At 39.2% G+C, this 25432-nt stretch overlaps 1 protein-coding gene across 2 annotated transcripts in view; it reads left to right on the forward strand.

Annotated features, from left to right (window-relative positions):
• The first annotated feature begins 5352 nt into the window (after window positions 1-5352).
• Gulp1 (GULP PTB domain containing engulfment adaptor 1) overlaps window positions 5353-25432 on the forward strand; it is a 235411-nt gene continuing 215331 nt past the window's right edge. For both annotated transcript variants that reach the window (XM_051190105.1, XM_051190106.1), the window contains exon 1: window positions 5353-5513. The gene's annotated coding sequence lies outside the window, so the exon portion shown is untranslated. The remainder of the gene's footprint in view (window positions 5514-25432) is intronic.

Here is a 25432-nt window from a genome sequence, read left to right on the forward strand (position 1 = left end):
ATCAACTTAAAATATAAGCTGGGACAAATATGAACTAAGAAATAATGGGAGAGGATTTTCTAAAACATGTATTTTAAATGATTAAAGCCCGAGGTAATTAATGTTTGATTGTCTAAATACTGCAATAGTTGAATGCAAAATGACTATGATATCTTATATCATGCTTTCACTAAAGCTGGCTCTTTCTAAACAAGCCCTGTAAATGCTTCATTAGGAGCTGAGGGTGAATTTGTAGGTAGAAAAGAAGTGCCTTTCTCCAGGATCACAGGCTGTACTGGCTTGACTAAAGAGAGAACTGGGCTGTTTTCTACCTGGGAAGGGAGCATTTTACAAGTTACATCTTCCATATTATTTGACCTGGATTAGGCTGAATTCTAAAAATCACTGGGTAAGGAATGGATCATTCATTAAGTATGTGGCATTGGATACCTAGTTATTATTTTGTGGAAGCATATGGCAAAAACTTTATACAATAAAAGAAAGTGAAAAGGGTATGTGTGTGTGTGTGTTAATTTTGGTAAAACACTTTATAAACATAAAAATGAGAGAGAAGAAATCATAGAACAATAAATTTCAGGGCTGATACTTACTGAAGTATCTCAGTGACCTCAGGAAAGCCTTAGAGTATGGAATAAGTGTTAGCAGTGGGCATTCTTAAAGATAAAAACAAATGTTATTTATCATCTTTTGTACTTGCACCTATTAATTATTTTCATAAAGTACAGTTTACTTTCTTCATCAGAAAGACCAAAATAAATTGGTTCTTTTAGAATGTATGATAAAGTAACAGACATTAGAAAATAAATACCTATTAACTCTAGAACCGATTTGTTCCTGGGAATCAAAAGGATATTTGGCCATTGCTATCCTTGACACATGTTCCAATTTTCAACTGAGACCAAGTCTAATATTTTGTCTTAGTTCAGGTTTCTATTGCTGTGAAGAGACACCATGACTGTGGCAACTCTTATAAAGGAAAACATTTAATTGAATTGGTGGCTTATAGTTTTAGAGGTTTAGTTCATTATCATCATGGTGGGGAGGATGGTGGCATGCAGCAGACATGGTACTGGAGAAGGAGATGCTACATGTTGATATGCAGGTAACAGGAAGTAGACTGAGTGTCACACTGATCAAAGCTTGAACAAAGAAGACCTCAGAGCCTGTCCCTACAGTAACATAATTCCTCCAACAAGGCCACACATCCTACTAGTACCACTCCCTTTGGGGGCCATTTTCTTTCAAACCACCACAAGATTTTAATTCCATCTTGATGTTTATTTCCTTTCAGAAGGAGTTATAAGCGTCTTTAAATGATTTATTTGTGGAACATAGAGCTAAATAATCAGCATATTTTTGTGTTTTATGGTAAAATACTATTTGTTTATCAAAAATAACAGGTATTTTTCAATTTAATGTTCTCTTTTTCTTTTTTCTCTTTAACTCCCTCTTTCCTTTGTCCCTCCCTCCTCCTCTCCCTTCCTTCCTTTCTTAGACATGACCTCCTAGAGTACCTCTGTAGGAAGAGATCCACCCAGCCACCGAGAGACACCTGTGCCACTGACCACACCAGTTTGTGCGTGGTCATAGTTGTGTAGGTGAATGTGCGGTATTTGATCTGGGGTCTGTGACAGGTTTGCTCTCTCTTGCTCCCGATCAATCAGGTCAGGGAGGGTAGCTGGTGTGGATCCTCGGAGCAGGGACTTGCGACAATCATCTGCATAGAATGTAAGTGATTTATCCCCAAATAAAATTATATTAATCTATATTTGAGCCAGTCCCATGAATCTTGTGCAATGTACCAGTTGTCTACTTTGTACCTCAGGCTTGGTCCAAACTTAATTGTATTAGTTATTTTTCTATTGCTGTTACAAAGTACCTAACAAAAGCAACTTTAAAAGGAGTTTCTTTTTCTCAGGGTTTGAGGCTACAATCCATGATGGTAGTGAGGATAGGGAGGCTGTGGCAGCTTTAGCTTTGGCAACATTGCAAGTAGGTTGGCCCCATTGCATCTTAGCCTGGAAACAGAGGGTTAACTAGCTAGAAGCCAAGCTCATTTTCTGTTTTCCTTTTATAGTGAACTGGTGCCCCTGATCATGGGATCAGAGTGGATCTTCGCTACTCAGTTAGACTTTTCTAGAAATGCTCTTAAGGACACACCCAGAAATTTGTTGTCTAGGTGGTTGTAAATCCTGTCCAAGTGTGATTATCAGGAAATCATCTTGCTTAGTGCTGAGACTACAGGGGTGTGATGCCACCTTTAGCATCAGTAAGAATTGGTCAACTCTCTTCTTACTCAAGTAAGAAAAACTGAAAACTTCCCTGAGTAGGAACATTAACTTTAAAATTAATAGAAAGCTGCTAATGTTTTTTATGAGTGGTTGCATACAACATGATGAATAGAGAGAATTTTTAACTGAAATTCTGAGGAAATTCAATGAGTAGAATTAGGTACTGCCAGGCTTCCATAAGATTTATCCATGTCATCTTCCTTCTTATACATCTGATTTAAAGTTTTGTTCTGCTTCATTTTAGTGCTGTTAAAAACTTGGTTCTAACATCCTTGAGATTTTTATGCCTGCAAGCCATTTCATAATTTCATAAAGAAGTTCATATAGTAAGTTTGACTGTTGCGCCCATCCCGCCAGCGGGAAGAATGACAACAGGATTCTTCTCAAGAATACTTTATTGGGAGCTCCAAGCTGAAAAAGAGAAAGACTGAAAAAGAGAAGGAGAAGGACCCAGACCCTTCCGCGCCAAGCTTATATACTCATGATGATGTGGACATGCAGCGTCGTCTGATTGGCTTAGGTCTCATCGGACGATTGTGCATCACCCAATCAGGATAGGTGAGCAGCCATCTTAGGATAACGTCACACGTTCATGCGCAGATGATTAGGCATGCGCAGACGATTAAGATACAAGAGCAATAAACAAGCTGACGTGGCAAAGCCTGATGAAGCCAACGTGGCCAGCATGGTTTCCCACATTTGACTATAAAAATAACTAAGCAACAACTAACTTACAGAAAATACAAAAGCAAGCAACCCTGAACTTGTGTGCAATGGATGGAAAGAGACAGATGTGGTGATTCATGCATTTTCACCCATCTGTCTAGAGGTGAGCATACTTATTAGTCACAATTTGTTTTGTTTTTTTTTTTTTTTTTTTTTTTTTTTTTTAGTACTTCTACCTGTCATAGGTAGGAAACATAGATTGAGGGAGAACTATATCAGATCTCTAGGAAATTTTTTTCAGTCAGGGAGTGAGGAGGAGGCAGAGAATATGGGTTGTAGTTCCAGGGACTCTGCAGTTAGTTGTGGGAAGGCAGGGAAGTCCCAACATGGAGTAGAGTGAGGAAGGAGTTAAAAGTCCTCTTGAAAGCCAGCAGAGGTGAGTGAACTGGGATAAAGGACAAGATATGACACTTCCCACTAGTTCATAGACTGGGGCTTATGATGCTTGATCTCTGTAGCCAGAGTCTTTCTTGGGCCCTATACTTATAAAGAGTTGTTTATTTGAAAGTGATCTAGTATTTCTCAAACTATGTATTCTAGGGAGTCTATGCTAGAATCTTTCACTATCATTGCATTAAAATACCCCCCACATTTGCAGGTAAATAATGGATTAAGTTGATAAAAATCCCTATTCTTAAATGGTAGTTTCTAATCATATTGATAAAATGATTCAAATGTCATGTAAATTATCAGTAATTTTTCACAAACTGAGTAAGGCTATTTACAGAAAAAAAAAAAAACCTAGTGTTGTCTTCAGATAAGTGTTTTCACTGCAATTTTCTTTTCCTTTCTATTTCTTTCTTTCTAGTCGGGGTTCCATATATCCCACACTTTCCTTTAGCAATATATCTAAAGATGATCATGAACTTCTGATTTTCCTTACTCTGTTTCCTGAGGCATCTGTGTTTAACCATGCCTGTTTTTATGTGGTGCATGCTAAACAAGCAGTCTATCAAATGAGCTACATAGTTGGCCTCCTGTTACAATAATTTTAATGTATGCTTATTTCTTTTGGTAAAGGGGGAAACAAAAAACTATGAGCCAAATTCAGGAGATCTAAACTCGGCGTCAGGAAAATCGGCTAATATCCCTGGACTTCCATTATCTTGTGTTCAAAACAAGGGGGGTTGATTAGAGGACAGTGACCTTTAAAGTGTTTCCATCTGAAATTTTGGAAACCTGCATCATTCTTAACAGAACAAGTGTCAAAGAGAATATTCACTCAGCTACAAGGTCATGGGAAAGGAATGTCTACTACCTGTCTGTTCAAATTAAAGCAAAATATGATGGGTGTTTAATAACCCAACTTTTGCTGTCTTCCTCCTTCTAACAATAGTCCATTTTTAACTCCTGTGCACGTGACTGCCTTGAGTTGTGTCACCTAAGTCCTTTCCCTGTTATAATTGAGAAGAGAGTGTCCTGGGCAACAGAGAGAGTAAGTATGGGGACTGGAGTGAATTCCGGTCTGTCTGCCTGCCTCTTAGCCCTGGCATGGATACAGCATATTATAATGAACACTGATACTATATGCATGCTATCCTTGTAAAATGCCTTACTGAGCTAAATTCTAAGGGTTATCTCCAGAAACTTTCGTATTGGTCTTCTCATTTTCCAAGACTTGCTCCCATGAGAACACATTTTTATTCTTTTCTTACTCAGAATACCAGGCTCATTGCTGTGTTATCCTTCCAACCCCACACAAAAGTTCTGAATTCTGAGGTAAGCATAGGAAGGCTGCAAATAAACATAATGTGGCAATTGAGGCAATTTTTCCTGTTCATTCTTTGTTGAGGGTGGGGTGGGAGGGATAATGTGCAAAGATTCAGCCTGTGCTTAAAGAGAAAAAAATATATACAAAAAAAGTCTAGTCAGAGCAGCAGCGACTGTTTCATGATTGAGGCTAGGAGAGGGCACGCCTCACACATATTTATGCCCTCCCTGTAACAATTTTCTCCCTTGTGACACCGCAGAGGTGTTTTAAATTCTTAAGAAACAGCATCTTTGGAAGGAGGTTCAAAAGAAAACTCGGTGCTGTGGGAGTGGGGTAGGGCCTGCGTTTTCTCTCCCTTCGGAAATAAGAACCGGGTAAGAGCCGCTTCTTTCCCTCCACACTTCCTAGCCCCTTCAGATCTGTCTTTAAAAACAGGACAGTTCCGTGCTGCTGCAGAAAGACCCACCAACGTCCCCAGGAGACCAGGAGACCGGTCTAACTGCGCATAAGGAGTTTTCCTCTGGCCGAGAGGGGGAGCCCCTCGATCCCAGCCCCAGTGACTGCAACTCCCGACCCAGCCCGGGCCGCCGCCAGAGCCAGTTCAGGCTTAGGCAGATTAGGAGGAGGAGGAGGGAGGGGACGGGAGCCCTAGAGTCCCGGGCCCAGCGTCGTGAAGACGTCCACAAAGTTTCCTTGTCCTCCACGGACGCGCGAGCGCGGGCCAAGGTCCCTGGTGATCCCGTGTCTGCCCCAGCCGAGCGGCCGCATCGCTCTGCGGAGCCACGGTAGGAAGCCGACGCGTCCGTCCGGGTCCGTCCGGGTCCGGCCAGGTGGCGTGGAACCAGGACCCGGAGCAGACCCTGGGAAGCGGGCGCGGTCAGCCGGGCGGGTGAGGAGGGCTCGGGGCTGCGGCTGCCCGCAGGTTGCACAGATCCGGACCCCGAAGGCGCTGGGAGTCGGAGGGCAGGGAAGGAGGCTGGGACCTGTTGCTGCAGGCGGGGGCAGTGCCGGGAGAGGTGGCGGCTCCGAGGGTCCCCTGCGCAGCGCTTTCCCGTCGCAGCTCCCTCTGAGGTAACTTTGCCTGGGTGCGGCGCGGACATGCAGGGACCGGGAACCAGAGGTGCGGACGCTGGACCATCCCGCCGCGGGTGCGTTGAGCAGACACTGCTCAGCTAGCGGAGGCTTCGCTGGGTCAGCGAGGCGACCCGAGAGTCAACTTCGTCCAGCCTGGTCTCGCTTTTGTTGGGTCGCTGGGAAAATGTGGGCAGGGGGCGGGGAGGCAAGAAGCTCGTGACCGGGCCTCATATACTTTAAAGCCCCACGCGGGCAGGGGCCCCAGTCTGGGGCGGTGTCCACGCGCGTGCCCTTTGGCTGGGCGGGTCAGATCGCTGCTTCTTGGGCGTTACGTTAGTGGGACCTGGCTTGCCAAGCTTGCTCGCTCGGGTCCACCTCTCGGTGGTGGCCTTGCTCTCGACCTCGCTCAGAAGACAGCCCAGCTGGTTCTTTCTCCTGGGGCTGCTGGGCTGACTTTCCTGTGTGTGGAGGGAACTCTGGGCAGGCTAGTTTTCTTGGAATGTGTTTACAATGTTGAATGGGACTTGAACAGGAAGCTGGACGCTGCAGCTAGAAATAGCGTGCCAAGGTAGAGTGAGGAAGATAGAACTGTGGTGGGGAATCTCCCAAGAGTAGGCTGACAAGGTACCCCCCTCCTTACTTTTCTTGGGTTGCAATTAGACATTAACCTACATTATTTCAATCTGTAAGTTTGACAATATACTATCAATTAGGAAGATGTATAATACATTTATTTTGTGGCTTCTTTTAAAGATGCTGCACCAACATTTAAGAATGAAAACTTTCTAGACTATTCGAATTCTAGCTACCCTATTAATTATAGGTTTGCAGAGGCCAGGATACTGATGGTTTTATGTAGTCCATATGGGTGGGTGATAAGGTCATAAGAGAGCAGATTGGAAGACAGAGTGAATGGTGAGAGGTGGGAAACCTTGAAAGGAATGGGAACATTTTCAGATTTGCAAATGGCCTGCTTGCTCTGCCAGCCTTTTCCTCCCTTCCCCCTCATAAACGAATAGCCTTGCTAGAAAACCCACCGACTGGGAGAGTTCAGACGCTGGTGACTGCAAGGTTTTCTGGAAACAACTGTTGGGTTAAGGTACTGCTCCACTGCATAATTAAACGCTCTCCTTGAGCTGTCCAGGAGCATTTTCCAAGTTTTTACGACTGACAAGGAAAGAAGAGAGGAATCTGGCAGGCAGCCAAACTAGACTGAGCTCAGTAGCCAGGCCTGAAAGAGACTGGGGAAGTTGCAGAGAATAATTGGAAGGGGTTGGTGGTGGTACTGTGGCTTAAATAAGGGGTTTCTTTTGAAATGATAATTTTAAATGACTAAGAGTCTTCTTGGAGGAAACACACACACACACACACACACACACACACACACACACGCACACACACGCACACACACACACCCAACTAAGCCTAGAATGTAGCTGAGTATCACAAGGAGAGTGCAGGAAGGCCTGGGGGGTGGGGGGAGGGCAGTGTGACCCCTACCACCATCCTCTCTCTGGAATAGCAATATGGTACCCTCTGCTGGCTGCTGATGCTTTGCTGCTTTGCGTGTGCTTGCACTGTTACCATGTCCTCTCAAGATGCATGTTGTTAGCTTCAAGTTCCATCCCTTGACCTGGTCCTTTCTTCTTTGTTTTCCTGGCGAGTAAGAACTGAAGATGGGCTCTGAGCAGATGGTTTTCCACCTAAATTGAATGATTCAGTTATTCTCAAATAGCCTGGATTTGGGGTCATGGAATTAGAGAGGGAAGCTCAGCTAGTATTTCTTTCTTGCATTTCAGAAGTGACCCCCTTAAACAGAAATGGGGCTGGTGTTCCTTCTGGAAGTGGGTGTTTGAGGTTGTAAATGTCACTCTTCTGTCTGAGATTGACTTTATGAATCACCCTGTGCATAGTGTCTTTCCTGACTGTGACTTCAGTTTTTCCACTTGCAAAAGTAAGGAAACTTTCCTTTACACAAGCCCAAGCTCATTAAAGAGATGAAATGATGTTAAGAGCTTTCAGAATTAAAAGTCATGAGCTTTCTCACTCAGTCGACTGGGTTTATAGCAATAAAATTGGGATTGTTTATATTTGTTATGCACACATGTTTGTGCATTTAAAATTGGTATTTTACATTTTATTCAGAGCTGTAGTTTAATCATATTTTTTTATTTTTAAAACTTTAAATGTTTTTGAGATTTCATCCTGAAATGCAGTATTTACATCATTTCTGTTCCTCCCTCTTCTTCAGCATCTCCTGTATCTCTTCCTACATTGTCTCAAATTCATCTCTTTAAATCATTATTGTTGCATATGTTGCATATATAAATTCACACACACACACACACACACACACACACACACACACACACCACAAAAAAAATTCCTACTGATTCCATTCTATGTTAGTGGTATGTAGATGTGTTCAGGGTGACCACTTGGGTCAGGGCAACCTATCAGAGATCTAGTCCTTCATCTGTCAGCAGTCACTTATTGACCATACCTCTTCATTTAGGGGTGGGACTTTGTGAAATGTGCACGTCCATGTTGGCATGCCAGCTTGTGTTATCATTGTTAGATCTTGTTAGGTGACTGTGTTGTGAGATTTCATGAGTACAGCTTTTCTGTCCCATTTAGAGTTCCCTATCTAGCAGTAATTGTCCTGATCCTCTGGTTCTTACAATCTTTCTGCCCCTTCGAACACAATTTTCCCGAGCCCTAGGTGGATGAGTTATATTGCAGATGTATCATTTGGGACTTGATCCCTCATGTCATTTATTCTCATTATTTTGACCAACTGTGGATCCCTATAATAATCTGAAAAAAACAAAACAAAACAAAACAAAAAGCCTTCTTGGATGAGGCATGAGAGCTATACTTATATACACTTATACTTATCAGGCCTGTTGGTGTGAGAGCTGAGTATTGAGTATCAGGAGCCACACCTAAGGGTATATATAGCCTGTCTCAGGCCTCTTTGTGTTCAGATTTTCATTTTTGAGAATGTTGAGTGAGAGTTTGTTATGTTAAAGGCTGGGTTATTTTTTAAGCAGAAAAGAATAACCAGTAAACTCACTGTTTTTCATTTTATATCTTTATATTCAAAACAGGTGTGGTTTTTAAGCCTAGCTCATGTTTTTCTTTGTGAAATGTTAACAAGGATAGTTCCACAATTCTATTTGTTCAATGGTTTATTTATTGATCTGCATATTTCTGTTTTGTGCTTTTGATGCAGTATCTAACACTGTGGCCCAGAGTAGCTTTTAACTCACTATTTACATAGTCAAGGCTGACATAGACTGGAACTAGAGGCAATCCACCAGCTCCCTCAGTCTCTTGAATTCTGGAATTCCAGGCATGAGGCTCCATTCTTTCTTGGAAGCAACATTTGAGATACTAAAATATATTTGTAATGTTGAAACTAACGGTTGGTAGCCACAACAATTTTTGATTAAGTATTTGTTAGATGTTGAGTATGAACGTAATCAGTTCTGTGTTAACATTTTAGCACTGGATTCAGCTTTTCTGATTATATGTATTAGTTTATTGTCTGTATGAATATAACTCATGAAGTTGTTAGTTGGTAATACATGATACTTGTGAAATATTTAATTTTTAGTTTCAGCTGATAGGTAATACATCAACAGTGAAACACACTACCTGTTTTTAGGTTCATTCTAGTATGTAGCATTCATGAATGCTTAACTTAATTCTTTCAGGTAAATAGGTCAATGTATCACACATAGAATAAAAGTGATAAATGATTTCAAGAAAAAATATAATCTCTGTAAAATGCTTAGTAATAGTCTTTATTATTAGATTTCATATTGTCATGAATAATGGATGTATCAAAAGCAAGCATATATGGAGTAAAGTAGTGTTGATGTAGTAGTCAGAATAACACTATAGGTACTTTTGTTGAGCAAGTGAGTATTTAAGAATATATTATGTCAATTTCAATATTAAGTGATTGAGTTTTGTCTTTAAAAAATCTTCTTTTTCCACAATTGTGGAATGGAAAAGATGACTTTTTACTTACGTGACTGATTTGTTTGTGATTCTATCTGCAATACTGCACGTTATCTTCTAAAACCTGTAAAGAATAAAAAAAAAAAACTATTTATTTCAACATGATAATGAATTCAAGACAGTTACAAAAGCCAATTGCATGGCTTCTGTGAGCCCTGGTCTCTAAATGTACTAGAGGCTGGTGGATCTAACAGTGTTTGCATTAATGCATTTAGAGATCAGGAAGCTCATGTTTGTTCCCATGGGAGCTTAAATATATTCAAATTGGAGGAAGGAAAATGGCATAAACTTTGAACACAGAAATTACTCTGCTCCCAAACAGCAGAGATATGAAATTGAGTCAGACCTTTACTTTTAAAGAGAATAACTGAACATTATTCTTCCTGAGTAAGCCTTGCTGCTTTTAGGAAGTTATTTGATATTTGTTATTTGTTTGTGTTCGTTTTATGCTTATGTTTTCAGCCACTCTAGTAATGCTAACCATACATGATTTTTATTTTTAAATAAGAACACAGTTAACTGGCTCTCACATTGCATAGGAGAATAAATGCCAATTTTCTGTTTTCACTGAAGTGGTGTACCTGTATCTTGGAATTGCTTTTATGTTCCAATATACCATGCTTAGAATAATTTATAAAGACTGCTTCTTCTTGAAGAATATGACAAAGTGATGAATTCTTGTGGCAACTGGATTGCAGTGTATTCTGTACTATATTTCAAAGATTACTAAAACTTTAAAAGTTGAGTAACCTTATGCTTAATTTCCATGGTTCACCTAAGAAAACACATGGATATAACAATACTAGTGTACTCTCATAATTATAACTTTGTCTTCTGTTATTAATACTGATTATTACTGGTAGTGAACATAATAACAGAGAGTCTGGCCTATTGTGAAGAACAAATTGTATAACAGAATTATGTTTAAAGTTATTTATTCCTGTGCTATATGCAATAATTTAGTGTAATTAGTAAGAAGCTGTTTTATGCAGAGCATTCTCTCAAGTATAATTTTTGAAATGATACAATTGCTACTTCTGGTAGAAAAAGTCAATTGATACTTCAAATTTATTAAGTAGAAAATTGTATCATTGCAAGAACTACTATTGTTTCAAATTTGTATGACTTACAGTTTCTTTTTTAATGAATAAAAGAGATTCTAAATATAAGTTGAAAAATTTTAATAGCCAATGAGTAAGGAATATCATATATCCAATATCATCTTTAACCTTAAATGTAAGAACTTTAACCTAAATGTAAGAACTGATCTTACATTTATAACAAGGGTTTGTCATAGACTTAATTGTTTACATTAAACAGTCTTAAGAAATTTATGTTCAGCTTGAAAAAAAAATTCCTACGATAGTGAAAAAGTTTTAAAAACCCATTTGAGATGTGATATAATAGATTTAGTGAATGCTCGTTTGATTCAATGATTTTCTTTGAAATTTTGAAATCTTACCTTTTCTCATTTTGAAAAATACGTTTAAATTGAATCTACAGGGAAGTGGACTCTGGTGTGGTTGAATTTAGGGAGTATTTATTGAATACCACATATCCTTTTGTAGTTCTGTACATAACTGAAGAGACAGAGACAGAACTTGCTATAGGACTTGGCACTTTCCTGAGGGACAATGGAGAGGATATGGAGGGGGTAGGGACAAGGGGAAGCAGCTTAGGAAGAGACTGTGTGGCTGTAGTTTTAGACAAAGTCTCCCTGTTTCAAAAGAGCACTGGAGAAGACTTGGAAACATGAAGTCATGGAATGATTTAGTAACCTCTAGAGATGTTTCTCCTTGCCTCTATGTTTATGATGGTGATCATTAATTACATGTTAGACCTGAGGAATTTTAACTGTACCAGTTTTTTTAAAAAAAATTATCATCTATCATTGCTATCATTTTTCTATTTCTCTAGATCCAAGCAACATATAACTGGAGTCATAAGAAGAAGCCTGTTCTTTTTAAACATTTATGTTTAATTTGGGAATATGTAAATTGAAAGTATTTGTCTTTGTCAGAGCATTAATTGTGTTTGGAAAGATTATGATCTGGCTAGCAATATTTTTTTATGGGGACCTCTCCTCATGTTTAAAATATATATGACATAATATATTGCCTATCTGTGGTCTTTTTTCTTTTGCTTGGCTTGGTAATTTTGTGAGATACATCCACTTTATTATTTCAAGATTTACTGATGCTTAATTTACTTAAAATGAATGGGTATTTTATTTTTTTAAATGTGTGAAAGAAGAAGGCATTTAAATATATTTATCTGAGTTAATCAATAAATACAACTTCATGTAGCCCTCAGTTAAAAGATTTGAACTACCTTCACATCCAAAGGATGGGGTATTGGGACCCAAAAAATTATATTCCAGGCTCTAAAGTCTGGCAACATTGAACTAAATGAACAATATGAAAGTATTGGGAAGCCTGCTTTTCTATGATCTTCTGTGTCCATCCTCTTTCTTTTCTGAAGTTCAAGGATTCATATGGAAATACCTTCCTAGGGGGAAGGCAATTATAAAATTAGTTTATCTTGGGAATATTAATTACTGGGGAAAAAGACTGCATGCAGAATTCTCCACCTGTTCAGTCATCATCTAATCTGAGGACAATGCTGAGACATTACATAACATACTTTGTGGACCTCTTATGAACTTTTGTGTCTGTGTATCCTTTCTTCCACCCTCCCAGGACTTGTCAACACCAACCTCCCACACTGTTCAATCCTGTGTTTCTTCATACAACTTCAAATAACTTTAGCAACTAAAGCTATTCAAGCTTCTATCATCTGACCTTTGAAGACTGATATTTTAATTATGTTTTTAAATTTTGATTCTCCCCAGCACACACATGCATCAACGAATGTGTGTTCCTTTTTTTCCTATTAAATATGTGAGTTGACAGTTCATTCTAACTTTGATAAAATTTATCATAATTTTGTAAAGAACCATGCTGGAAATAATAATTCAAATGCTAAGTCAGATACTTGTCTCATAGGAATTTTAGGCAAAAGCCACAGCTGTTTCACAAACACTTGCTCCAATGTGACAACTAGAGAGACAAGGATTGATGAAAGACAGATGAGAGATCTATCAATGTGGCCACACTGATAGAAACAGATAAAGAGGCTGTGTTAGTCAGGATTCTCCAGAGTGAGTAGGCGAGTGAGTGAGTCTGTCTGTCTATCTATCTGTCTATTATCTATCTTCTATCTCTATCTATCTATCTATCTATCTATCTATCTATCTATCTATCTATCTATCTATCTATCTATTTGCACTTGAATAAACCAGCAATGGCTAGCTGTGAATGAATGGAAAGTCTAAGAATATAGTAGTTGCTCATTCCCAAGAGGGTGGGTGTCTCAGCTGGTCTTCTGTATACACTGGAATCACAAATAGGTAGGCTCTAATGGCAATGAAGGAATGGATGTGCTGACAAGATGAAGACAAGCACGCAGAGAAGAAGGAAGCCTTCCTTTTTCCATCTAGGTTTCTAGCAGAAGATGTGGCCCAGACTACAGGAGTGTTATCTTGCCTCAAGATCTGGATTAAAGGTGTGCCCTCGATTTCTGGATTACAATTCATTCTGTATATAGTCAAGTTGACAACTAGGAATTGGCCATCACAGAGGTCCAGTTACCCCTAAATCCATCTTTAGGATACTGACATTAGTTTTAAAAAAATTAAAAGGAAGACTTGTGTCAGAGGGTGAGCAATATGCATAGTTGAGCATCCTGGTCAAGGTGTGGTCTTGATCTTGATCAGTATCTCGATTCTGCAAGGTGGTTTTCAAGGTAGTCTAAACAGGTCCTAATTGTTGCCACCTATGAACAGGAACAGTCTGGTTTGTTTGAATGGTTACTTCTGCTTCAGGGTACTTCCGGGTGGTGATCTGCCTTGTGAGGTTTTACTGCTCCTGGAATCTGCGAAGATTGCACTTTTAGGATGTTGTCTATCTCCATGCCCTTAGCTCTGAAGGGAATGAGATAGTTTAATATCCTAGGTAAGACACTCCTTGAATTCTTAACATGTCTGGTACAGAAGTAAGCAGGCAACTCAAACTACTGGAGACACACCACATGAAAGCAGAAACACCAGAGTTTCATCCTTTTCTAGTTTTTTTTTTTTTTAATGCAAATAGTTTCTGAGGATTATTACACATGTTTTCTGTAAACATTTTACATAATAGTGTAATTCATCTACAAAAATATTGTCAATCATCAAATGTAGCAAATATATCAGTCATTTTATTAATTATATTTAATCTGAGCTGAAAAATGTAGGGGTGGGTAATCAGAGTGAGGAATAAACTAGTAGGTTCAGAGTAATTCAGTAAAGAATAAATTCATTTGAAAAATAAAATTCATAATCTAATCAGTTCGTGAAATTACACCTCTATTGGTTGGCTGCAGGGTATCGTTAGTAGACTGCTAACATTGAATACACCTAAAAGTTTAAGCCAATCTCAGCTCCTAGTCTGAGTAATTTAAAATTGTATCATCTTAATGCTGACTTTTAAGTATGTAACACACAAATCTTACAGGAATGAAATTAAAACTGTGAATTGCAGATCCATTATACGTACAGATGTATATGCATTGAAGTTTTATGTAAAAGGAAATGACACAGAGTTCCATTACCAGACTCCAGTCAGGCACTTTTGAGCTTTGGCCTCTGGGATTCTCTGTCACATTGTCCAGATTTAGCAAGAGTTTTAGAGTTTTGCTAGCTCAGTTTAGCAATCTCAGTGTTTGATCACATTCGATTATATTACTGGGTTTCTTACTGCCCCATCTGCAAGATGATGTCTGATCACTCTTCCTGCATTTAGCAAGAATCATGGGAGGTCATCTTATCCACAGTCTCCAGTACTGGTGACTAGGGTGCTTCTTTAGTATTTGTCTGTTATTACGCCCCTTCCAGCTAGTTCCCAGCTTTCTGTTGTGTTTGAACTTGAGCCCAGTGCAAAAGAGTGGTTTGTACCATTGTGATTCAGAATGTAACTGGTCTTGCTTTACTCTTAGTTTATTTTATTTTTTTACAGGAAATCTTGAAATTTTAGAATTTGTTTTAAAAGGTTTCATATATGTGCATAATGTTTACATTGTTCCCTCTTTCTCCAACCCCTTCTCTGTCCCTGGCATTAATGTGTGTGTGTGCATGCACACACAAGATCACTCATATAGATCAGAGACAACTTTGTGATGCTGGTTCTTTCCTCCCAACTTTGTGTGAGCTCTTGATAAGGAACTCCGTTCACTAGGCTAGCAGAACAAGAGCTATCTTAATTTTTTTTTTTTTGTTTTGTTATGAGTTATCTTTTTCTTTAACACCAATTTTTCAACCCCCTAGGTCACTGTAACCATTAGTAATTTAATTATTTCCTTGGAAATTGTGCTCTTGTTTTCATGTGTATCTTGTGAGTGTGTGCCACTTCTGTTCCCAGTGCCAGCAAAGGTCAGAAGATTCCATCAGTTCTTGTGCAGCTGGAGTTGCGGGCATTAGTGAGCCACCTGATAATGTGGTTTCTGAGAGCAGAATTCAGGCCCTTTGGAAATTGTAGTGTGTACTTGTAGATGTTGACCTATTTCTCCAGCCTCTTAGGGTTTTGATGACTTATTCAGAAATGGGTGTATTGTCTTTGAAGCTTGCTTGCTCAAAATACGAAAACAGACGCTTTGGTTCTCACCCAAAGCTGAGAATTGGCAAGCAAACATGTATTATAGTATATCAATTCCTTCCAAGCCAAACTAGTTACCCAAATAGTTTAAGCAGGAAATGAAGGCAAGCAAAATTTTAAATAACCTAAAATAACCTAACAGGCTCAAATAAGAGCCAAGAGTCACAATGGGCAGGCTTGTTGGGGATAAGGGTGATTGAGAAAAAGAAGCAAGAAGGTGGTATAGAGTAGGAAAAACTGGGTGAGACTGTGGCTGGCAGTGATACAGGTATCCAAAAGCTGCTGTAAACAGACAGGAATGGTAACTGAAATATAGCAAGGCTCTTTTATTAGAGTCAGTACCAGCATGGACACTAGCCTGAATATTCAAGGAAAATGAGAGAGACATCAAAGTGGCAGTTACTGATGCTAACATTCAAAGTACTGGGACCTCCTGTGATTCTGCAATTGAGTTGTTCATTTCAGGGTTTTGCATAAGAATGCAATAAACATGCTTAAGATGCTTCACCCATGAGATCATGAACTGCACTCCTACAATGAAGGAAGTCACACACTGGGAAGCTTGCTGCAGGGAGCCCAGGATAAAATGCTGCCATCTCAGGCTCATTGCTCTGTTAGAAGCTGTTGTCCAATGAAAGTTTGGTGGCTTCTATTTATGATTACAGAACAGACATTCACTCTGGTGACCTTGTTGTCTGGTTTAAAAGGCTTTTGTGGCTTTTGAAACAAGTACCAGTTGGTAGGAAGGCTGAAAATTTAGTAGAAAATATAATATGGGGTGGGCATGATAGCTCACATCTGTAATGCCAGCACCCAGGAGGCAATGATAGGAGGATTATCTTGAGTTTGAGGCCAGACTGGGCTGCCCAGTGAGAAAAAAAGTCTTCTAGGCCATTTGTTCTACTTTCTTGTTTTTAAAACTCTCTCTCTCTCTCTCTCTCTCTCTCTCTCTCTCTCTCTCTCTCTCTCTCTCTCATGTGTGTGTGTATCAGCTCACAGTAGATATAAAATGAGGAAGAGACTAAGTATCTGTAAATTAAATTTTCAATGCCTTTTTGTGCTGAAATAATCAGACAAAATAAAATTTGTCCCCTCATTAATTTGTTCTCCTTTTCAGACACCCGCCCTCTTTGTATACTTATGAATCAACACCAAAGTTCTTAGCTTTATTGTTCTTGTCATCAGTAATTTGTAATTATAAACTTGTTCTAGGTGTCCACAGTTAGCTAGCAATGGAGGCAGAGTAGGTGGTAGTCTGTGAGTAATGCCAAGCAGCCACTGTAGTTCTGCATCACTTTGAATTACCTTAATGTCTAGACCCTATTCTTTCTTGTTTGTCCTCCTGATGCCAAAACAGCTGATCATTTCTTTTTCTCAGACACAGCAAAGTGAGATACCTGTATATTAAGGTATTCTAACACATCTAGTTAAAGGAAACATAAAAATTAACTCACTGATTAAGTTGTGTGCATATAACCTTGAGTTTTACTTGATTTGCTTTGTCAGACCTAAATTTGGATGTTAAATGTCCCCAAAGACCCCTGTTGTTGGAGGCGTAGTCCCAGCAATTGATCATGCTGTTGTGGAAACTTTAAGGTTGGAGCATAGTGGGAAGGCTTTTAGATTTTTAGGGATTTGTGTTTGAATGACATTGTGGGACACTGCTCTTTCCTGTCTCTCCTCCCTTGTTACTCTCCCTTGTTTTAAATCTAGCTCTCTCTCTTTCTGTCTCTATTAGCTTCTAATTATTCCTATACTAATGCTCTGATTCTGAATAGACCCACAGGTAATCAAGCCAATTTTACTATGTATGGATACCCCCAATCTATGTACCAAAACAACTCTTTTCTCTTTATTAGGTGATTACTTCACTCATATTATTTTAGTGACTCAAAGCTGACTTACATGATGTCTGAGTTTCATTTCTGTTGCTTTGATAAAAAACAAAACAAAAAACAAACAAACAAAAAAAAAACGACAAAAAGCAAAATAGGGAAAGATTTTAGCTCACAAATCTATGAGAGCTGGAAGGTCAAGTCAACACAAATTTGAAACAGCTATTCACACATACACAGTTACTTGCTTGCTTGTTCAAGACTTTCTGCTTAGGGAATGATGTTGCCCACAGTGGGGTCAGTCTTCCCACACCAATTAACTTAGTTAAGATACTCCCCTTGAGAGCTATTATAGGAATCTGGCATTGGGGAGTTGTCCAGAGATCTGCAGGGATGACCCCAACTAACAGTCTAGGCAATGGTGGAGAGGTTGCCTTGGATGCCCTTCCCAGATAATGAGATTGATGACTACCTGTCATCCTGAAGCCTCCATCCAGTGGCTGATGGAAGCAGAGGCAGACACCTACAGCTAAACACTGAGCTGAACTGGAACCTAGTTGCAGAGAGGAGAGGGAGGAGTGATGAGCAAAGGGTTCAGGACCAGGATGTTTAAGCTAGCATGGCAACTAATGCCATTATTCAGGTCTTGTTGAAGTGGTCATGTTACTAAGATTTCATGCAGTTAGCTTCCCTGTCAGATCTGCAGGACACTGCCTCAAAGCATACATCCGGTTCCTCTGTCTTATCACCTCCACCCTGTGTGCTGTGATGCTCCCTGAGCTTTTGATGTAGGGCATTTTCTGTAATGCTTCCAGCTGGGGATGTAATTCTATGACTTGCTTTTCTCTGCATTTTATAGTTGTATCTCTGTAGCATTCTCATGTTATACAGAAAGAAGGTTCTTCGATGAGAGGTGAGGGCTGCACTTCTTTGTGGGTATAACCATGTTCTAGTAAGGGTGTTACTGCGATGATGAAACACCATGACCAAAACAACTTGAGGAAGAAAGCATTTATTTGGCTTATATTTCCATCATTGAAGGAAGTCAATATAGGAACTCAAGCAGTCAAAAAAAGATGCAGAGGCCCTAGAGGAGTGCTGCTTACTGGCTTGTTCCTCATGACTTGCTCAGCCCACTTTCATGCTTTCTTATAGAACCCAGGGCTACCAGCCCAGGGATGGCACCACGCTCAATTGGTCTGGCATTCCGCCAACAATCACTAATTAAGAAAATGCCCTACAAGTTTGTCTGTTTACAGCCTGATACCTTGTAGGCATTCTCTCAATTGAGGCTCTCTCTTCTCAGATGACTACAGCTTGTGCCAGATTGACATAAAATTAGCCAGCCACAAAACGTATGTTTTTAGAATGGAGTTATAAATTATACTGATTTAAGAAAGTCAATAGTAGGTTTTCTTGTGGGGTCCATGACCTCTCCAGCTGTGGGGAGTTGGCTAGAAGTACCAAACACAAATTCCCTCCTATTGAGCAGGCCTCAATGAGAGAAGGTCACAGGAAGTAGGCATAAGGGTATTGACAACTGGGTATTTGTACTACTCATTAACAGAATGAATGTAAAACATGTAGGATTATTGGAAAAAACAATTGTTTCTGCTTTGGAAACAGCTTGATGTGCTTCTAAATCTTTCTTCATGTAACATTACATACATTACTCTGTCTAAACCAAACTCTGTGGAGGTAAACTATAGTTTAAAGACTTTTACATACTCAGGCCTACAACCCCACCCAAATATGTATTGTGTCACTACCTTAGGTCAAACTTATGAGCTCCAGGCTCACATTATATCTAGTATATATTATATTCTAAATTTATCTTGGGGGACTAGTTTCTAGAGTGAACATAGTGAAGCATTAAAAATGTTTTAGGTATTATGATTAATAGAAAATAAACTAAGGATATGAAAGAGGGAGAAAAAGATTGATAGGGAAATGGAAGAGGCCATTGTTAGTCAGTTTTCCATTGTTATGACAAAATATGTTTAAAAAACTTATAAAGGTTTATTTCAGCTATTAATTTAGAGGTTTCAATCCAAGGTTTAGTGGATGCATTAATTTTAGGCCTATGGTAACTCCAGTATATTATTGTAGAAAAAACATATAGAAAAAAGCTTCTGATGTCATGGTAGTCAGGGAGCAGAGGGAGAGAGGAGACTGGGGAGAAAACAAAGTCTGTAAGAACAACACCTATTTCCTTCAATTTGGCCCATTTACTAATAACCCATTTAGCTGTGAATGGACTAGATTCATCAGTGCCAAGTCTCTTCTTAATAGTGCAGTCACTGCAGCTGGGCCTTTAACATATGTGAGAGAACTTCCAAAGCAAAATAGTTCTATAAGTGGAGAGAGACACCGTCAGCAGCACACACGTATCAGCTACTTTTGTCCTCTGGTGAAATGAAGGAAGAGCATGAGGGAGAAAAGGCTTATTATTGGCTCATGGTTTCAGGCAGTTCAGTCCATCACTGCAGAGGAGGCAAGGGGAAGAGCTCTGTTACAGCAGAGGAGCGGAGGCTTAGTCACATGATCTGGACAAGGAAGCAGAAAAATTAGGCAGAAACCAGAAGTACCTATAATCTTTAAAGGCCTGACCTCCTAACCTTCTTCAATAAGCCAGACCTCACCTCCAAAAGGCTAGGTAGCCTTCCAAATTAGATATAGAGCAAATGCTGAAAACATAGCCTACAGGGGACATTCATTTCACGATTCAACCTGTAATAGGCATATTAAAGATATCAGAAGATGCCTTTAACATATGTGATGCTTGAAATGTAGTTGTTTGAAGTAATAAAGGCAGAGGACCAATTGTCTGAAAAAGGAGAAAATATTTGAATATGAAAATACTGGGTGTGAATATATTCCTTTAAATTTGGGAAATTAATCCTGATAGACATAGTTCAAGTCATATACAAATGTGAATGCTAACAAGATTAATAATGGGAATACATACTCTAAAGGTAGATGGATGAGTTTGGAAGCATGGAGGAATTGGATTTTTGAAATGAATGAGTCTTGGAATTTTCATAAATTCTCTAGTTTCCTGAGCTGTGAACTTGGACATATGGGAGCTGGAGGGAGAACAGAAAAGGTCTGGTGAATTATAGTTGACACATAGGCTGTGAATGCCTAATGAACTATGTCTTGTGCCTCCTGGTATTGTACTATGCTCAGGCTGCCATAACAAAATACTAAAGGATAGATGACTTATCAGTGGGTTTTGGGTAAGGCCTGTCTTCCTGGCTTTCTGTCTGCTTTGTGTCTTCTCATGACAGCAGAGATGGGAAACATGAAGACAAAGGGAGAGAGAATAAGGTCTGTGGTATTTCCTCTGGTAAGTGTATGAGTCTCATTCATTAGGGTCCTATCCTTATGATTTCATCTAAGCCTAATTTAATTCTAGAGTCATCAAATCTAAACGCATCAATAATTAGGGCTCCAAATTAGGGATTTGTAGAGTCTATAGCACCCAGAGATATATTGGCTTCACTCTGTGAGGGTAATAAGGACTTTATCACACACACATACACACACACACACACACACACATACACACACACACACACCACTCACTACATTTGTATAGATCAATACTCAAGGTTATATTGCAAAGCCTGGACATTTAATTGGGTGTTTGCTTAGAGCTTAGAGGGTTAGTTCATGATTATCATGCTGAGAATCAGATAGGCATGGCAAAGCATTCTATTTGTGGGGGAGCTTAAGCTTTCCAGCTGATATTATGTACCCTTCCTCGGCTTGACTTTTGTAGCTTTTCACATAATATACTGTGATGTCTGGTATAAGGTCTGTGAGCTGACCCACCGTCAGACCATCTGGATTGCTGTGGACTGATACTGCCTAAACATAAAATGAGTAATAAGAGAAGCATATTACGTGGCTATTGTTTCTGTCAGAACCATGGTGATTTTTTTTTTATCAGTAGACAGCTGAGCATTGAGGAAAGAGAACATTGCAGAATGATGTTACTTGGGTCAGCCATAGCCCTGTGATTGGCCCCCAGCTCAGCTCTTTTAAGCAGAGGCTCAGCTTTTAGTCTAATATTTTTTCTCATGCTTATTAGAAGCTGAAAACCTGTCCTATTAGGACATCATCTTCTCATTGAATGCATTAGTGTCCACTGTACTGGACTGGGGTTATCGTACAGGCTGTGTCGTTCTTTTCCTGACATCTGCACAGGCATTAAAGAAAATTAGGCCTTGTAGATGAAATCTGTTTTTAAGGTTTGGTATTTAAAACATGTTATTTCTATCAAAGGCTAAAGAAAATCCTCATTTAGTTTTTTAAGTCTCCACAGGAAAACCATTAACACAGAACAATCTTGAGGAAGTACTTCTTTTTTGTAATAAAATGAAATTATTACAAAACCCAGATTTTGACTTGTTTCAAATTTATAACATGTCTATTTAATAATACTAATTAATTAATTGAGGCAAGACTCCATTTTGTTGCTCAGGTTTTCTTGAAACTCAGTTTATGGTGTGTGTTGTCCTTGAACTTGTGTGTGTGTGTGTGTGTGTGTGTGTGTGTGTGTGTGTGTGTGTATGTTTGTATGTATATATAGAATTTATTAGAATCACTTACAGGCTATGGTCCAACTAATGCAACAATGGCAGGCTATGAACAGAAAGTCCAAGAATCCAGAAGTTGCTCAGACCACTAAGCTAGATGTATCAGCTGGTCTTCAGTAGCCCTGGAATCCTGAAGAGGTAGGTTCTAATGCCAGTGAAGGATGGGCTTGCTAGCAAGGTGAGAGGAAGCAGGTAAAGAGCAAAAGCTTTCTTCTTCCATGTAGAAACTGTGGCCCAGATTAGAGGTGTGTCATCCTGCCTCACAGGTCCAGACTAGGTAGAAGTAGATTCACCCACTTTTAACCAAGCAAAACTAATCTCTCACAGGTGTGCCCTTTATTTCGGATGTTAGTTTATTCCAGATGTAGTCAAGTTGGCAACCAAGAACAGCCATCACAGGAGTCATCAGTACTGAGACAACTGTTAGTGTCCTGGGGTTACAGCACTGATGTTTAAGAGGAATTGAAACTGAGAAACCAGCAAAAGACAGAAAATCTGCACCCAAAGAAAATCTAGCTTTTTATAGACTGAGACGGAGGTCTAAACAAGTGTCCTTTTAGATGGAGCCAGAAAAGACTGAAAATTATTTTAATGAGCTATTGTGTGGTAAAGTTTCAGAGATAATTGTACCCAGTATTTCTCAGGTATTTCCAGACTGGATCAATCTATGTGGACAGGGCTTTAAACTAATTTTTGGTTTCAATTTCCAGGTCCTCACAATGCTGTTCTAGATACTGAATACAGAACTCACATAATTAGCAAAATGGGTTCTAATCCGTGGTCATGGGACAGGGAAGTAGGGGCCTCTCTGAGTAGTGTTTAACTTCTCAGTAAGGATCTCTGCAGGCATTTTCTACAAACCATTTCTCACAGTCACCCACTTTGTGTCATGGAGTTATAACTCTAACCATTTGTCCTTCGAGTTGTGTCTACTGATTCAGACATCAGTTAAAAGTTGACCATTTATTATGAACAAATAAAGATACTTGGACAAGGTAACCAGTTTTGACAAAATATATTTGCTCATATTAATGAAAATTATTTTCTGTAAAATAAATACAGAATAGCATTCTCAAAAAGTCGTTCATTATTTTTATGATAAGTATTATATATAGGATATTTTTATAGAACCATTATATTATAGTCAATGTACATTTTATATTTTTAAAAATATTGATCTTTGTACATTTTAAATATTGTTGATATTACAAAATAGTTTCTTTGTTAAAATTTTCTTTTGTGGTGGTACCAGGATACAAGCAAAGGCCTTGTGTTTGCCTAGTAGATAAGTGCATTCTGAACCACACCCCCAGCCTACAACTTTGCTTGGCCTTAATAAACCTGCTAGCAGAGTGAAACATGAGGGCTATAGCAGTGATGTGAGTGGCTGGTTCTTCTAACAGTACCTTCCTACACAGCTCCTTTACCATGGCTGAGAAACCACACACCTGTTGCTTGTTTGTTTCTGTCTGTCCTGTCTTGTTCTTCCCTCCCTTTCTTTTTAAGAAACACGAACATTGTAGATAGCATTTCTTTAAAACTAATCTTTTCCTTTAAGCTTTAAACAAAAGAATAATTTAAACCAATCATATGATAGTGAGAAACTCTACAAATCGATTGAAATGCAGAGTTGTGGAGCCCAGTCCTAACTGACCTATATACAGGCAGCTGTACCTCAGGCTCAGGAATCACTTCAGAAGGGTGGATGGCGTGACTGTGAGAGCCAGAAGGAAGACCGGGGCGTTTACTGTGAGACTGTGTCTCCTAGAAAGGTCAGAATCTACAGCCATGAATTCTCACCAGCATGACTCCATAAACATAAGTTGAACAAGGATGACACCAGTAGACAGGCTAATGTGAATAAGGGTGGGGGGGGGAGACTCAATAGTCATCAGTCTAAACAGAGAATTACAGACAACTGAGAAATGCTGGAAAATTGAGAAATAGTGCATACCAGTTGGTTATCCAATACCAAATGGCCAGCCATGAAAACATACATACAAATCGTGTTATACAGACTAAGCAGGTTGTGTATTTGGGGATATGTGTATTTCTAGAAACTCACATGCACATGCACACACATGTATATTTAACAACATTTAAAGAAAAGGAAAAATGGTGGGTGTGGGCTGCATGAGAAGGTTTGAATGGAGGAAAAGGTAGGGGGAAATGATGTGATTATATTATAATCATGATAAGTGAATAATTAAAAAGGATCTATAACAAATAATTAGACCAGTAGAAGGATTGCTTTGTACTTGCAAGGCATTGCTTTTTAAATATGAACGTTTAAATTTTGTCTTGTCCACTTTTTTTTTTCTTCGTTCAATTGAAAGAAAGTACCTGTTCTGTGTTACTATCCTCTCCCCCTGTATGTCAAGGCTTAATGTCCTTCTTGCTTGACAACCTCTACCTACCTCTTTCCTGCTCTCCAAACCGATTAGGTCATACTGTCCCATGAGATTTAAGTCACAGAACTTTCCACGTCTAGCTCAATTATTTTCTCTGTGGAGAATTCCTGTTTACTTTATGTAAAAGTAATAGTAGCCATTATTTATTGTTTATCCAAGTTCAAATAATAACAGTTTTTTCTTTTGAGTATTTATTTACATTCATTGTTCAGCTCAGCATGTGCCCAAGGGCTTCTTTCTTCTTAGTGAGGAAATTGCTAACTCCCATAGCAAACCTATGCAGTAGGTTATATTGCCTCCCTTCTTTACTATGGGGATTTGAAGGACAGAAAGTTTGGATAAACTGCCTAAAGTTGTGCAGCCACAACTCATGTTCTACTCAATAGTATGAGAAGAAACTGGCTTTGTGAAGGTTCCTTCAACTCCAGAGGCCAACTAGTTCTTATTGTTCTCGATTCCGCTACCCTGAACATCTCAGAGGTATTACTGTGGCAGAAAATTTTTCATTCTGCTTCATGGTTATCAGAGGTTCTCTCTGAAAACCATTGCTTTATATATTTTTAAAATGTATGTAACCAGTACTCAGCATCACCAAGTGCTAGATTGAAAAGGTTTCTTTGGTTGATGAAGAGGTATACCCATGAATGTAAGAAGTCCTAACAGTGAAAAGCAGGGTGTGAATGAACTGCCACACAAAAGATGCAGAGAAAGAGCTGTGCTGTGCCGATTTCCAATGGGTTCGTGGTGTACTGTCTTCTGATAGAAGTCCTGGTCACTGCTCTAGCTTGCTTATTGGTAGATTTTAATATTAGAATGGCCTCACTCACAGCTGAGGATTTTTTCTCCGTATGTATGCGTTTGTGTATGTCTGTGTATATATATATATATATATATATATATATATATATATATGTGTGTGTGTGTGTGTGTGTGTGTGTGTGTGTGTGTGTGTGTGTGTGTTTATGTCCCCTATCCTTTTCTGTTTTTCTTCTCTACACAAAACTCTCCTGTAGCTCCGCTAAACATAGAGAAGTAATTATCTAGACTTTCTGGTACCTCTC

Source organism: Phodopus roborovskii, unplaced genomic scaffold, assembly GCF_943737965.1.
Source record: "Phodopus roborovskii unplaced genomic scaffold, PHOROB, whole genome shotgun sequence".
NCBI lineage: Eukaryota > Metazoa > Chordata > Mammalia > Rodentia > Cricetidae > Phodopus > Phodopus roborovskii.